This window comes from Lissotriton vulgaris, chromosome 3_1 (assembly GCF_964263255.1).
Source record: "Lissotriton vulgaris chromosome 3_1, aLisVul1.2, whole genome shotgun sequence".
NCBI classification, from domain to species: domain Eukaryota; kingdom Metazoa; phylum Chordata; class Amphibia; order Caudata; family Salamandridae; genus Lissotriton; species Lissotriton vulgaris.
Window position 1 is genome coordinate 546,525,817 of NC_141689.1, and position 17,745 is coordinate 546,543,561.

The following is a 17,745-nucleotide window of genomic DNA, read 5'->3' on the forward strand; positions in this document are numbered from 1 at the left end:
AATAATAATATTGCATTATGAAGACCTTTTGATGCTGAAAAGTGCTCTGATTTGCATCTGTTTCTTAAGAATGATCACTTTAACTTGAACCAGATGGAAATAATTGACTAAATGTTTCTCTAGAAAAATATTTTTTTATTACAAAATGGGAAAGGCAAGTTCCAAAGACTCTTTACGTAACTTAGAATAATGTATCCTGCAACCATGCCAAAACATATCCGCAGGTGTGGGTGAATGGCATTCTGTAATCGCGTTGAAAGGTGGAATGCCAGTGTTCCCCTTTTTCTTCAAGAATGGGGACCCGTAGTCTTCTTGAGGATTCTTGAAATTGTCAAAAGTAGTGGCAATTGAGGGAAATCATTTCATTTGTCTCTAGTTTGCCAGCTGGGATCAGGTCTCAAGACCTCAGTCATATTACTCTGTATGGCATTATGAGGACCCGGCATCATCCTTTGGAAAAATTTAGGAGCATGGATAACTGTCGATAATCCCTAATTGTAGGAAAGTGACAATTTTTTCATGGTTGCCCCCCACTTTTTGATGTACTTTGAGTATGCCCTGGGTTCCTGCCAACCAGGTACTCGGGCCCATGTTCTTTCCCTAAACTGTACTGATGCAAAACCCAATTGGCACCTCTGGCCACACGTCACTCCCTTGTAAAAGGTACCATAGGTACCAAGGGCACTGTGACCAGGTACAGACGCTAAGGGCTGCAGTACTTATTTGCCACCCTTAAAGGCCCTGCACCTTTACACACATGCACTGCCATTTCAGGCTGCATGTTTTGGTGCAAAACAAAGTGAAGAGTCGACATGGCACACATCCCTGTGTGCAATGCCTACAGTCCACTGCCTTGGCATAGGTAAGCCACCCCTCTAACTGGGTGCACTATACCAGTGGTGAGGGTTCAGGTACATGATCCCTGTATCCCTTATAGTGGCTAAGTCAATTCTTAGACCTTGTTAGTGCAGTAATTCCATAAAGAGTAAATGGTGCTGGGAGTTTGTTATTACAAACTCCACTGCACCATAATGGCTTTATTGAAAACTGGGAAGTTTGGTATCAAACTTCTCAGCACATTAAACTACATAAACTACTAAATTACGTTTATGAGTATTGTGTATCGGATTCACTTATATCTTTGTTTGCTACGTCTTCTCTTGTTTTCTACATCGGTCATGTAAAGCGCTCTGATACTCGCAAGGGTCTTGTTTGCGCTAAATAAAACCTTCAAAAAATAATAATTAAAGCCACACTGATGCCAGTGTGGGATTTAATGAAAAATGCACTCAGAGGGCATCTTAGAGATGCCCCCTGAAAAACGACCCAACTCTAGTGTCCTGGCTGAGTGGCTGATCGCCAGCTGCCACCACCAGACATGTTTCTGGACCCCTTGGTCCAGAGCATGCTGCTCTCAGGGTCCTGGAACAATGCGCATTGTGGGACGAGGTGTCAATTCTGCTCCCCCCCCAGGATGAGCAGGGACTACAAAGAGGAAGCTTCACAGGCTTGCCACCTTTGTGAGCTACCCCACCCATTCTCTGCTCCCAACAGCTGGCCCCCACTGGTTCTGGCCCCCACTTTAGGCAGGAGAATTGGCGGGAAAATAAAGTTAGGAGGAGAGGTGAGCCCACCTTTGCCAACCCTAACCCTCAGGTGGGGGTTTCGAAGTGAAGCACAACTCTGTCTATGCCGTCTCGCGGTTGGGGGGGACCCAGCCAACCAGAGTGAGGCTTATGCTCCCCTCCCACTGGAAGGTGGCGTAATAGGATCCATTGGTCCCGGCCAAATCTAGTATTCAGGGGCAACCTCAAACTTTGCTTCTTCACACACGAAGCAATAGGAAGAAAGACTGAAGATCCGTGCTGAAGAAGAGGAGGGCCCCAACTGCCTTGTCCCCAGCCCTACCGGCCTGTCCTGACAGCGATCTGCTCCAGCGAAAACCTGGCGTGTTCTGCAGCCAGCAGCCCCTAAGAACCCGGAGGACCTGCCCTGCCTTCACAAATCAAGACTTTGTCTCCCATGGGCACCGGATGTGCTCACCCACAGACTCTGGCTCCAGCCAAATCCGCAAGTGCACCTGGTCCGAGAGGCCCAACACCACGAGTTTGTCTCCCTGGTGATCCTGACCTGGGATCTGGTAATCCCTGAGCTGCTTCAAGTCTCCAACCGATGTCTGCAGCCCCTTTCAGGAGGATCCCCCCGACCGCGACCCGAGCTGGTAAGAAACACCCGATGCCTAAAGACATCCCTTCACCCGACGTCCCACAGCCTTGGGTGGCCCATCCGATGGTGTCCCAGCATCCACAGGCATCCCAACTTACCTCTCCAAGCGGTGGTCGCCTCCAGAAGATCTTCGTACCCGAGCCTGCAGTGTTTTTTGCAACCCGAGTATCCCCATTGAAATCAACAGGGCACCTGCTGAAACGGATCCCCCTTTGCCCTGAGCGTAACACCAGGAGCTTTGCTCCCACAATCTTGTGTCATGCTCGCAAGCAGCCGCCAACTGTGGCCCCTCTATCCTCCTTTGGATAACATTGGGCCTCAGCACTCTACACCCGGCCGCCCTAGTGCTGCTGAGGGTGCTTTGAGAGTGCATCCTCGCCTCTGTGGGAACCCTGGTTCTAACCCCAGAAACCCAACTCCCACAAACAAGTACTTACCTGTAAACCGTAAACTTAATTTCCTTTGGAGAAGCGTGGCTCAATGGTTAGAGCGGCATACCCTGATGCAGAGGTCTGGCCCGGGACCAGGGTTCAATTCCCGCCTCGGCGGCTCTTGGACTCAATCTCCCCGGACCTGATAATTCTCGCCTCGGTGCCTAGTCTAATCATGGGTCCCACTCTGTGACTCTGGGCAATAGCTTGCTTAATCTCCACAACGGCCCCAGCAGCGCTTGGATGCCTGGCTTCACCTTGGGGGTGCCCAGGAGTGTACATCTCACAGGAAAGCCAGGAAGGGTTCCACAGCGGTATGAATACAGCGCTACGAGACCTCAGGGTGGAAGTGCGCTATATAAATACAAACACATTTACATTTACATTTCCTATATGATTGCCTTGACTGATTGTCTTTGTAAATTCAGTGTGGATTTGGTTTGTTTGAAACTTTGAAAAACTGCATATGTCTTTTGTGTAGGAAATGTCTTAGTGTGATTTCTAGGCAGATGACACTGATTAGCAAAAGTAACTTAAAAAGTAATCCATGATGTAATGTGCACAGTAATCTATAAAGTAACTGAGCAGCAATTTAGAACTGTTGACTTACTTGTAATTCAATCAACTGCATTTGAACGTGCATTCAACTGTAATTCACTGCATAAATCTTGCAAAGTATTATTTCACTTAACTACACCAGGCCTGGCTTGGTTCTTGAAATGAAATAACTAAATAATATGTTCGAGGCATGTGGGCTGCTGAATTCATATCTTCGCATAGATCGCCGCCTAGTGTTGGGTCTGGATGTTTGCACCTTGTTGTCATGGAAGAGTCTTCGAAGTATCACGAGGTGGGTGACACCTCCCATGGACTACAGTGCGCAGGGTCATCTTCTCCATCCTCAGATTGTTTTTTTCCGCCATTGGGTTCGGATGCTATTCCTCAACTCCAACTTCAGAACCGAAACTTTTCAACTTTCTAAGGCCAAAAGGCCTTCTACCTCGACGGTATTGTTCTTGTTCGGTAAACCTTCACTTGATAACACTTTCCATCTCGATCCGGTCGTCGACGCTGGCCGTTGGGCCTTTTCGACGCCACGTGGGCCTGCTGCCGATGGATAGGACCCAGTTTAAAAGGTGCCCACAATGTCACTCCAAATTCCCACATACTGATAAACATACAGTATGCAACAAGTGCCTCTCTCCCGAGCACAACGAGGAAAACTGTCCAGCTTGTGCTCAGTTCCGGTCGAAGAAGACTATCCGGAACCGAAGGGCCACTAGACAAGAGATGCAGCGGCAGGCACCGGAACCGGAAAACATTTTCGAAGACGAACATGACCTCCCAGAAGCGGCGGACTCCGACCTAGAAATTGTCACTGTAGAGGACCAGTCGGACTCAGATGACCAGATCACACCGGGGCAAACTGTGAGTACCACGCACCCATCCTCGCTTCTATCTCAAGACAAGGCTCCGGTCGAAGCATCGCCTATAGGCTTTAGCCAAGATCGACAAACTCCTTCAGAGGCCCCGCCTTCTAGCTCGGCTCCGAAGAACAAACCTAAGCGTTCTGATACCCCGGGAACAAGCTACACTCTTCCCAAAAAGGCCGCCGAACCGAAAAATGTTGTCGAGCCAAAGAAACTGGTTGATACAAAAAAGGGCGTCGATCCCAAAAGAATAGTCAACCCGACAAAGGCCGCCGAGCCGAAAAAGATTGTCGAGCGACAAAAAACAGGTCACACTAAAAATCCTGTCGACCCGAAGAAGGCAGTCGATTCTACAAAAAAAAAAGGTTGATCCGAAAAAGGTTATCGACCCGAAAAAACAGGTCGATCCGAAAAAGGTCGTCGAACCAAAGAAGGTTGCCGAACCAAAAAAGGCAGTAGAGCCAACAAAAAAACGTCGAACCAAAAACAGTCGCCGACCCGAAAAAGGTCACCGAACCGAAAAAAGGAGTCTAGCCGAAAAAAGCTCCACAGCCAAAGGCCCTCGAGCCAAAGACTCACCACAAACAAGTGACTAAGCCAAAAACATCGGCGCCAAAACCACGGACAGTTGAGGAAGAACTTTTCCATCCTGATCCAGAGAGTGAAGTACAGCCTAAACTGTATATAGACCCTGAAACAGCACGGGCAACAGTTTACCACAGGAAGAAGAGACCTTTGGACACTGACACTTCTTCCCCTGTTCCTCCAAAGAAGAAAGACTTTGCAACATCTCCCTCAAGGCCTTTCACTCCTCCTCGTTTCTTTCCTGACAAGCCTTATGTGCCTTACCCTCCCTCAAATTATGATGAGACCGAAAACATAGGGGAAGATCCTAAAGATAACTTTGTAGAACCTGAGGATATACAAGATAAGAAATGGGATGACCAGAATGATCCTTATGATACATACGACCCACAAACCATCCCTGACACCTCTACATATCCTACAAAGCCGTCGCCTACTGACAACACCATTGTCTTTAACCAACTAGTGGATAGGGCAGCTAAATATCATAATGTAGACATGCACACTGACCCAATAGAAGAGGATTTCCTATTTGATACTTTTCCAACTTCAGAAAAAAGTGTACGTACACTTCCTATGTTAAAAGGGGTACTAAAACAAGCGCCAGACATATTTAAAGGCCCAGCCAGAGCGAGTTTCCTCAATCCCAGAATTGAGAAAAAGTATAAAGCACCCCCTACAGACCCTTCTTATATTAAGTCACAGTTGCCTTTAGACTCATTAGTGGTAGCAAACGCTCGAAAGCGAGCTAATTCACAAACAGGAGATACTCCCCCTCCTGACAAAGAGTCAAAGATACTAGAAGCCTCAGGCAAAAGAGTGGCATCCCAAGCAGCAAATACATGGAGAATTGCAAACACACAGGCTCTATTAGCACGATACGATAGAGCACATTAAGACCAGCTAGTGGGTTTACTCCAACACCTGCCAGAACCCTTTAAAACTAAAGCTAACGACCTAATACAGGAAGGCAAATTTATCACAAATGCCTCCATTAAATGTGCACTTGACGCAGCTGACACAGCAGCCAGGTCCATCAACACTAGCGTATTACTACGCCGGCATGCGTGGGCACGCATTTCCGGATTTAAGAATGAAGTGCAATCAACCAGCCAGTTAACCAAGACTTTCTGTTTGGCCCTGCAGTAGATACCATCTTAGAGAAGATGAAAAAGATACCGATACTTCGAAGTCTATGGGCGCACTTCAGTTTCAACAATCTTGAAGTTCCTTTCGCCGATCCTCCTTTCGAGGCTCAAGTAGAGGCAACACATCCCAAACTTCCTCTACATTCAAATGTAGTACCCAGAGCATCTTTAATAAAGGTTCCAACAGAGGAGGTTATAGAGACAATAATAACTAGGGCAGAGGGCTTGGCGGCAACAACAACAGAGCCTCCACCGTCACCAAACAGTGACTTACTCACACTCCCTCCAGACAACTCAACACTGGTCGGAGGAAGACTAACACAATTTCTACCAGTCTGGAATGCAATTACCACAGACAGGTGGGTGAGACAAATTATCCAGTATGGTTATTGCCTGGAACTCACTTCTACTCCACCCAACATACCACCCAAACACCGTCTTATGTCCAAAGAACACATCACGCTGTTACAACAAGAGGTGACATCCATGCTAGAAAAGGGAGTTTTCAACACCAGGGTTCAGGAGTATACTCTCTATACTTCCTTATTCCCAAAAAGGACGGGTCCCTCAGACGAATATTGGACCTCAGACCTCTGAACCAATACATACTCTCCAAGCATTTCCATATGATCGCTCTACAACAAGTACTCCTGTTACTCCAACAAGGCGACTTCCTCTCTACATTAGACCTCAAGGGATGCATATTTTCACATACCCATACATCCAGCTCATAGGAAATACCTCAGGTTCACAATAGGTCACCACTATCAATTCAAAGTTCTCCCCTTCGGGGTAACTACAGCACCAGGGGTTTTGACACAATTCCTAGCAGTAGTAGCAGCACACCTCAGAAGGCAACACATCCATGTGTTCCCCTACCTGGACGATTGGCACATAAAAGCCAACTCATACGCGCAGTGTGCAAACCACACATCTCAGACAATCCAGCTGCTGCACAGTCTGGGATTTTTCATAAATTACCCAAAATCATATCTGCAGCCCTCCCACATACAACAATATCTTGGAGCAACAATAGATACCTCAGTGGCAAAAGCGTATCCAAATCCTGCCAGGATAGCCAACATGCAGTCTTTAATTCAAAGATTTCACCCACAACACTCCTTGCCAGCTCGAGTGTTCATGCAGCTTATAGGCATGATGGCCTCCTGCATATTCATTGTCCCTCATAGCCGACTTCAAATGCGTCCATTGTAAGAATGCCTAGCACGGCAGTGGAACCAAGCTCAAGGACAACTAAAAGTCCTAGTGTTGGTAGACAGTCACACTTATAACTCTCTGCAGTGGTGGAAACCTCAAAACCTTTCCAAGGGGCGACTGTTCCAAGAGCCGGTTCCACAGGTAATACTAACAGCGGACGCATCATTGACAGGTTGGGGAGCCCACCTACTTCAATACACAGTCCAAGGGCTCTGGACAGTCAAGCAGAAGACACTGCATATAAACCACTTAGAGTTGCAAGCAGTATTTCTAGCAATGAGAACCTTCCGAAAATACTTGTACAACAAGGCTGTATTAATCTGGACGGACAACATGACAGCCATGTACTACATCCAGAAACAGGGAGGGACACACTATCCGCAGCTGTCGCACTGTCTCACAGAGGGGGGGGCCTAGCCATCATAATGAGGAATGAGCTAAAGGTGAAGGGATGTAGTCTGGGCAGCACCCCAGACTGTGAAACATTATCGTTTAACATTAAACTAACAGATAACTACACCTTCAATGGGATTTTGTTATATAGACCACCTAAAGCTAAAACCCCTCTGACGCTATCGCTAAATTCCTTCTTTAAAGCCAGTGTGAAGCACCCGGATTTCACCATCATGGGTGACTTTAACATCCACCTGGAAAAATTAGACACCGCAGACACGGCAGCACTGATGGACACCTTCATGAATCTGACCATGGAACAGATCATGCATAAGGATACCCATAAAGCAGGACATACATTAGATGGAATTTTCACGTCTAACACGCATATTGAAATGATAGATTGTCTCCCCGTTACCTGGTCAGACCATAAGGCCGTAATCTTTTCTATAACACCAGATAAGGTTGAAGGGACTGTTCTGCCTTCTACCACGGATAGGACTACTTCATTCGTCGAATGGCACCGAGACTGCACTGCTAATGGCCGTAGAAGAACTCAGGAGTGTGCTTGATGCCGGGGCGAAGGCCGCCTTGATTCTGTTAGACCTCTTGGCGGCCTTCGATACAGTAAACCATGACACACTCCTGGACCGGCTTACAGCAGTGGGGTTCCATCAAGATGCAAGAACATTGATGGCATTATTTTTTGAGAGACCGGTCTTCCACGGTGGAGATGGGAAGGGCTAACTCTAAACCTTTCAACTCCCCTTGTGGGGTACCGCAGGGGTCCTCATTAAGCCCCAAGCTATTTAAAGTAACTGAGCAGCAATTTAGAACTGTTGACTTACTTGTAATTCAATCAACTGCATTTGAACGTGCATTCAACTGTAATTCACTGCATAAATCTTGCAAAGTATTATTTCACTTAACTACACCAGGCCTGGCTTGGTTCTTGAAATGAAATAACTAAATAATATGTTCGAGGCATGTGGGCTGCTGAATTCATATCTTCGCATAGATCGCCGCCTAGTGTTGGGTCTGGATGTTTGCACCTTGTTGTCATGGAAGAGTCTTCGAAGTATCACGAGGTGGGTGACACCTCCCATGGACTACAGTGCGCAGGGTCATCTTCTCCATCCTCAGATTGTTTTTTTCCGCCATTGGGTTCGGATGCTATTCCTCAACTCCAACTTCAGAACCGAAACTTTTCAACTTTCTAAGGCCAAAAGGCCTTCTACCTCGACGGTATTGTTCTTGTTCGGTAAACCTTCACTTGATAACACTTTCCATCTCGATCCGGTCGTCGACGCTGGCCGTTGGGCCTTTTCGACGCCACGTGGGCCTGCTGCCGATGGATAGGACCCAGTTTAAAAGGTGCCCACAATGTCACTCCAAATTCCCACATACTGATAAACATACAGTATGCAACAAGTGCCTCTCTCCCGAGCACAACGAGGAAAACTGTCCAGCTTGTGCTCAGTTCCGGTCGAAGAAGACTATCCGGAACCGAAGGGCCACTAGACAAGAGATGCAGCGGCAGGCACCGGAACCGGAAAACATTTTCGAAGACGAACATGACCTCCCAGAAGCGGCGGACTCCGACCTAGAAATTGTCACTGTAGAGGACCAGTCGGACTCAGATGACCAGATCACACCGGGGCAAACTGTGAGTACCACGCACCCATCCTCGCTTCTATCTCAAGACAAGGCTCCGGTCGAAGCATCGCCTATAGGCTTTAGCCAAGATCGACAAACTCCTTCAGAGGCCCCGCCTTCTAGCTCGGCTCCGAAGAACAAACCTAAGCGTTCTGATACCCCGGGAACAAGCTACACTCTTCCCAAAAAGGCCGCCGAACCGAAAAATGTTGTCGAGCCAAAGAAACTGGTTGATACAAAAAAGGGCGTCGATCCCAAAAGAATAGTCAACCCGACAAAGGCCGCCGAGCCGAAAAAGATTGTCGAGCGACAAAAAACAGGTCACACTAAAAATCCTGTCGACCCGAAGAAGGCAGTCGATTCTACAAAAAAAAAAGGTTGATCCGAAAAAGGTTATCGACCCGAAAAAACAGGTCGATCCGAAAAAGGTCGTCGAACCAAAGAAGGTTGCCGAACCAAAAAAGGCAGTAGAGCCAACAAAAAGTCGAACCAAAAACAGTCGCCGACCCAAAAAAGGTCACCGAACCGAAAAAAGGAGTCTAGCCGAAAAAAGCTCCACAGCCAAAGGCCCTCGAGCCAAAGACTCACCACAAACAAGTGACTAAGCCAAAAACATCGGCGCCAAAACCACGGACAGTTGAGGAAGAACTTTTCCATCCTGATCCAGAGAGTGAAGTACAGCCTAAACTGTATATAGACCCTGAAACAGCACGGGCAACAGTTTACCACAGGAAGAAGAGACCTTTGGACACTGACACTTCTTCCCCTGTTCCTCCAAAGAAGAAAGACTTTGCAACATCTCCCTCAAGGCCTTTCACTCCTCCTCGTTTCTTTCCTGACAAGCCTTATGTGCCTTACCCTCCCTCAAATTATGATGAGACCGAAAACATAGGGGAAGATCCTAAAGATAACTTTGTAGAACCTGAGGATATACAAGATAAGAAATGGGATGACCAGAATGATCCTTATGATACATACGACCCACAAACCATCCCTGACACCTCTACATATCCTACAAAGCCGTCGCCTACTGACAACACCATTGTCTTTAACCAACTAGTGGATAGGGCAGCTAAATATCATAATGTAGACATGCACACTGACCCAATAGAAGAGGATTTCCTATTTGATACTTTTCCAACTTCAGAAAAAAGTGTACGTACACTTCCTATGTTAAAAGGGGTACTAAAACAAGCGCCAGACATATTTAAAGGCCCAGCCAGAGCGAGTTTCCTCAATCCCAGAATTGAGAAAAAGTATAAAGCACCCCCTACAGACCCTTCTTATATTAAGTCACAGTTGCCTTTAGACTCATTAGTGGTAGCAAACGCTCGAAAGCGAGCTAATTCACAAACAGGAGATACTCCCCCTCCTGACAAAGAGTCAAAGATACTAGAAGCCTCAGGCAAAAGAGTGGCATCCCAAGCAGCAAATACATGGAGAATTGCAAACACACAGGCTCTATTAGCACGATACGATAGAGCACATTAAGACCAGCTAGTGGGTTTACTCCAACACCTGCCAGAACCCTTTAAAACTAAAGCTAACGACCTAATACAGGAAGGCAAATTTATCACAAATGCCTCCATTAAATGTGCACTTGACGCAGCTGACACAGCAGCCAGGTCCATCAACACTAGCGTATTACTACGCCGGCATGCGTGGGCACGCATTTCCGGATTTAAGAATGAAGTGCAATCAACCAGCCAGTTAACCAAGACTTTCTGTTTGGCCCTGCAGTAGATACCATCTTAGAGAAGATGAAAAAGATACCGATACTTCGAAGTCTATGGGCGCACTTCAGTTTCAACAATCTTGAAGTTCCTTTCGCCGATCCTCCTTTCGAGGCTCAAGTAGAGGCAACACATCCCAAACTTCCTCTACATTCAAATGTAGTACCCAGAGCATCTTTAATAAAGGTTCCAACAGAGGAGGTTATAGAGACAATAATAACTAGGGCAGAGGGCTTGGCGGCAACAACAACAGAGCCTCCACCGTCACCAAACAGTGACTTACTCACACTCCCTCCAGACAACTCAACACTGGTCGGAGGAAGACTAACACAATTTCTACCAGTCTGGAATGCAATTACCACAGACAGGTGGGTGAGACAAATTATCCAGTATGGTTATTGCCTGGAACTCACTTCTACTCCACCCAACATACCACCCAAACACCGTCTTATGTCCAAAGAACACATCACGCTGTTACAACAAGAGGTGACATCCATGCTAGAAAAGGGAGTTTTCAACACCAGGGTTCAGGAGTATACTCTCTATACTTCCTTATTCCCAAAAAGGACGGGTCCCTCAGACGAATATTGGACCTCAGACCTCTGAACCAATACATACTCTCCAAGCATTTCCATATGATCGCTCTACAACAAGTACTCCTGTTACTCCAACAAGGCGACTTCCTCTCTACATTAGACCTCAAGGGATGCATATTTTCACATACCCATACATCCAGCTCATAGGAAATACCTCAGGTTCACAATAGGTCACCACTATCAATTCAAAGTTCTCCCCTTCGGGGTAACTACAGCACCAGGGGTTTTGACACAATTCCTAGCAGTAGTAGCAGCACACCTCAGAAGGCAACACATCCATGTGTTCCCCTACCTGGACGATTGGCACATAAAAGCCAACTCATACGCGCAGTGTGCAAACCACACATCTCAGACAATCCAGCTGCTGCACAGTCTGGGATTTTTCATAAATTACCCAAAATCATATCTGCAGCCCTCCCACATACAACAATATCTTGGAGCAACAATAGATACCTCAGTGGCAAAAGCGTATCCAAATCCTGCCAGGATAGCCAACATGCAGTCTTTAATTCAAAGATTTCACCCACAACACTCCTTGCCAGCTCGAGTGTTCATGCAGCTTATAGGCATGATGGCCTCCTGCATATTCATTGTCCCTCATAGCCGACTTCAAATGCGTCCATTGTAAGAATGCCTAGCACGGCAGTGGAACCAAGCTCAAGGACAACTAAAAGTCCTAGTGTTGGTAGACAGTCACACTTATAACTCTCTGCAGTGGTGGAAACCTCAAAACCTTTCCAAGGGGCGACTGTTCCAAGAGCCGGTTCCACAGGTAATACTAACAGCGGACGCATCATTGACAGGTTGGGGAGCCCACCTACTTCAATACACAGTCCAAGGGCTCTGGACAGTCAAGCAGAAGACACTGCATATAAACCACTTAGAGTTGCAAGCAGTATTTCTAGCAATGAGAACCTTCCGAAAATACTTGTACAACAAGGCTGTATTAATCTGGACGGACAACATGACAGCCATGTACTACATCCAGAAACAGGGAGGGACACACTATCCGCAGCTGTCGCACTGTCTCACAGAGGGGGGGGCCTAGCCATCATAATGAGGAATGAGCTAAAGGTGAAGGGATGTAGTCTGGGCAGCACCCCAGACTGTGAAACATTATCGTTTAACATTAAACTAACAGATAACTACACCTTCAATGGGATTTTGTTATATAGACCACCTAAAGCTAAAACCCCTCTGACGCTATCGCTAAATTCCTTCTTTAAAGCCAGTGTGAAGCACCCGGATTTCACCATCATGGGTGACTTTAACATCCACCTGGAAAAATTAGACACCGCAGACACGGCAGCACTGATGGACACCTTCATGAATCTGACCATGGAACAGATCATGCATAAGGATACCCATAAAGCAGGACATACATTAGATGGAATTTTCACGTCTAACACGCATATTGAAATGATAGATTGTCTCCCCGTTACCTGGTCAGACCATAAGGCCGTAATCTTTTCTATAACACCAGATAAGGTTGAAGGGACTGTTCTGCCTTCTACCACGGATAGGACTACTTCATTCGTCGAATGGCACCGAGACTGCACTGCTAATGGCCGTAGAAGAACTCAGGAGTGTGCTTGATGCCGGGGCGAAGGCCGCCTTGATTCTGTTAGACCTCTTGGCGGCCTTCGATACAGTAAACCATGACACACTCCTGGACCGGCTTACAGCAGTGGGGTTCCATCAAGATGCAAGAACATTGATGGCATTATTTTTTGAGAGACCGGTCTTCCACGGTGGAGATGGGAAGGGCTAACTCTAAACCTTTCAACTCCCCTTGTGGGGTACCGCAGGGGTCCTCATTAAGCCCCAAGCTATTTAACTTATACGTAGTACCGCTGGCAGAAATCACTACTGAATGTGGCTTCCGTCCTGTATCATACGCTGATGACACACAAATCGTTGTCACAATCTCTGAGGATATGCTAGGCACGACAGATAGGTTTAGAAACTGTATGAAGCAGGTTAGCCTATGGATGGAAAGAAACTGTCTAAAACTCAATGGAGAAAAATGTGAGGTCATGATACTGGGGAGCAACTCTGAAATCTGGTCGCCGAGTTGGTGGCCCGCCAATCTCAGCAACTGCCCTTCGCCGGTCAAGAAAGTTAAAAATCTAGGAATGCTGATAGATAATAGACTCCCTTTCGAAGCCCAAGTCAACAAATTATCATCTACCATGGGGTACATACTGAAAATGGTCAGGAAATTAATACCATACATCCCAATGGACTCACGAAAAACGGTGGTCACCACATTAGCCCTATCGAGACTCAATTATGGAAAAGCGTTGATTGCCGGATTGCAGACTCAGTATCTGGTGAAACTTCAACTAAACTAATTCAGGTTCCCTGTTTTAAACAAGTTAGGTGGGGCGGCAGAAGCTTCATATTGCACGCAGCTAAGGATTGGAACCTTCTCCCCAGGCCATCAAAAATTGCACCTCCCTGCTGTCCTTCAGAAAACTGGTAAAAAACATGGCTTTTTAACTTACAATAACCAGGCTATAACCTCGGTACTGCTCACATGTCTCTGTTCAGCGCTAAGACGCCCACGGGCAAATGCGCGCTTTATAAAACGACAAATCAAAACACCTAGCACAGAGCATATGGAGGTGGGCAATTCCAAAAAACATCTTTCTCCTGGCAGAACACCTCCCAGGAATAGACAACCATATTGCAGATCTACTAAGCAGACACGGCCAACAGATACACGAATGGGAAATTCACCCTCAAGTCCTCAAGCCTTTCTTCCCAAAGTGGGGGCATCCAGAGATAGATCTGTTTGCCACAAAAGAAAACTCAAAATGCCAGTCCTTTGCCGCCAGGTTCCCACACCCGTTGTCACAGGGCAATGCAATATGGATGAACTGGTCAGGCAGATTTGCGTACGCTTTTCCGCCAACCCCACTGATTACATTAGTGGCACGCAAACTAAAGCAACAGTCCCTCAAAATGATCCTGGTTGCTCCCACATGGGCAAGACACCCATGGTACACGACACTCCTAGAACTCTCAGTAGTTCCACACCAAAGACTGCGCCTATCGCCACAGCTGTTAACTCAGAACCATGGAGAAATCAGGCACCCAGATCCCAATCAGATGAACCTAGCGATCTGGCTCCTGAAGTCTTAGAGTTCGTGGAGTGGTGTGGCTCACTGGTTAGACTGTGGAACAGTGAAGGTTTTGGATCCTACGTCTGCCCAGCCCGGATCTCAACAACAATAGAAACAGAACAGGGTGGCTGGACAGGAAAAGTTAATATCACAGTTTACAGACACGCAGTCAATATGTACCACGTGACCACGGGGTTATGTCCCAAAACAAATTTATTTTCTTTTTTTTAGTTTATCAAAATTTCAAGAACACAAGCACAAACAAAGAGCTATCATGGCAGTGAATACATGCGTACAATATCTACAAATATACAAGTTTACAAATGTACAATACTTACACAGTGAATCAAACAAAACAAATAAGAATGACACACCAATAAACAATGAAATAATTCAATGATCAAAATCAATTGCATTTATATACAGTGCAAAATTAGTGCATGAAGCAAAGGTACATCCAGTCCATAGGACTATGAAACCAAGGGACAGGCGGGGGTAGATGGAATGGAATGCCTGCCTGTCTATCAAAACCTGTGGTTCAATGTTTATATTGGGTTGCACGACTAGGATCCAAAGTAGTGGAAAAAATTCTGTCCTCCACCCTGTGGCTTTTCAAAAGGGTGCCTCTAGGACAGAATTTTTTCCACTACTTTGGATCCTAGTCGTGCAACCCAATATAAACATTGAACCACAGGTTTTGATAGACAGGCAGGCATTCCATTCCATCTACCCCCGCCTGTCCCTTGGTTTCATAGTCCTATGGACTGGATGTACCTTTGCTTCATGCACTAATTTTGCACTGTATATAAATGCAATTGATTTTGATCATTGAATTATTTCATTGTTTATTGGTGTGTCATTCTTATTTGTTTTGTTTGATTCACTGTGCAAGTATTGTACATTTGTAAACTTGTATATTTGTAGATATTGTACGCATGTATTCACTGCCATGATAGCTCTTTGTTTGTGCTTGTGTTCTTGAAATTTTGATAAACTAAAAAAAAGAAAATAAATTTGTTTTGGGACATAACCCCGTGGTCACGTGGTACATATTGACTGCGTGTCTGTAAACTGTGATATTAACTTTTCCTGTCCAGCCACCCTGTTCTGTTTCTATCACTGGTTAGAGGCGGCAGACCCAGAAGCAGAGAACGGCCCGGGACCAGGGTCAATTCCCGACGCGGCAGGGTCGTGGACCAGGGTCAGCGGACTCGATAATTCTCGTCTCAGTGCCTACTCTAACCAGGGATCACACTCTGCAAATCTGGGCATTAGCTTGCCTCATCTCTACAACGGCCCCCCACATTCTCCGGGATGCCTGGTTTCACCTTGGAGATACCCAGTAGGGACCGTCTCACAGGGATAGCCAGGATGGGTTCCCCAGCGGTCTACAGCGCCACGACGCCTCAGGGCAGCAGTGCGCTTTACAAGACACATACATTAATATATCTTGACTTGCCTCCAGACCGTATGAACATTATCAAGGAAGCAAGACGCCCAACTACTAGAGCATGCTGCACAGCTAAATGGAAAAGATTTGTAATTTACTGTAATAATAACCAAATCAATCCATTAGATGCCTCCATTCAGAACATAATCTGTTACTTGTTACATCTACAAAGATGCAATCTAGCATACTCTGCCATAAGGCTCCACCTTGCTGCTATAGCAGCATATCTCCAAAACGGACAACACCTGTCCCTGTTCAGAATGCCACCTATCAAAGCTTTTATGGAAGGACTTAAAAGAATTATCCCTTCAAGACATCCACCTTCGCCAGTCTGGAACTTAAACGTAGTACTTACCAGACTTATGGGGGCCACCTTTTGAACCACTCCATTTGTTTGAATTACAATTCTTAACATGGAAGGTGGCATTTTAAGTTGCCATTACCTCCCTCAGGCGAGTGAATGAGCTTCAAGCACTAACCATTCAAGAACCTTTCATGCAAATACATCATAATAAGGTAGTGCTCCGTACTAACCCTAAGTTCATGCCAAAAGTTATATCAAGGTTCCATATCAATAAGTCAATAGATTTGCCAGTTTTCTTCCAAAACCCGCAGTCAGTGGCTGAAGGAGCCCTACACACACTAGATGTAAAAAGAGCTCCGTTATATTACGTTGACAGAACTAAAGCTTTCAGAAAGACAAACAACTATTTGTTGCTTTTGCTCCACAACATAAGGGTAACCCTATTTCAAAAATAGGAATAGCCAGATGGATAGTTAAGTGCATTCAGATATGCTATCCAAAGGCTAGGCACACTCTAACAGGTGACCACTGCTAGAGGAGATACTGCTATACAGCCTATGCTAAGATATGAATTCAGTAGCCCACATGCCTCAAACGGAAAATGCTACTTACCAGTATGCATCTGTTCTTGGCATGTAGGGCTGCTGACATTCATATCGCCCACCCTCCTCCCGGGTGCCTGCCACAGCTGCAGTAATTTATTTCTACTTCTATTTACATGGTCATCTCTTACTTTTCTATACTCCATCTTTGCCACAATAGCGAAAAACAATCTGAGGATGGAGAAGATGCCCATGCGCACTGTAGTCCAGGGGAGGAGTCACCCACCTCGTGATACTTCGAAGACTCTTCCAGGACAACAAGGTGCAAACATCCGGACCCAACACTAGGCGGCGATCTATGCTAAGATATGAATGTCAGCAGCCCTACATGCCAAGAACAGATGCATACTGGTAAGTAGCATTTTCCTTTTATAGAAACAAATTAGTCTGAGTATAGTCTTTGAGTGTGTGGCATCATTTCTTAACTGCGTTTGTACAATAAATGCTTAGCACTACCCTCTGATAAAGCCTTACTGCTCGCCCAGACTACCACAAATAGAGAGTAAGGTATTATCTACTTTTACCTCTGCCTATCTTTGGGGCTCCACTGGTCTCTGTGCACATTATACCTCATTTTTGTATTGTATATACAGACCCATTTTCCTACACTAATGCCCAGTGTTGGAAGCCTAGAGCTTGAGCAAAAGTAGGGGAGATGGATAATAAATCTCTTAGCAGTTCTGCCCTGGTGCACATTCTCTTGAAGGGCATTTGGGATCGTGCTTGGTCCTCTTTTGATGTTTGGAAGAGAAAGTATCAATTGTCCATTCCTAGGCAAGGAGACTGGATTCTAGGCGATCTTGGATGTTGAGACAAGGGGCAAAAGTTGTACAAGGCTAGGCGCT

The 17,745-nt window shown here is 46.1% G+C and overlaps 1 protein-coding gene across 1 annotated transcript in view; it reads left to right on the forward strand.

The window, feature by feature from the left end:
• The window catches only part of SMN2 (survival of motor neuron 2, centromeric), a 393,528-nt gene that overhangs the window by 177,328 nt on the left and 198,455 nt on the right, over positions 1-17,745 (forward strand). The window lies entirely within an intron of this gene.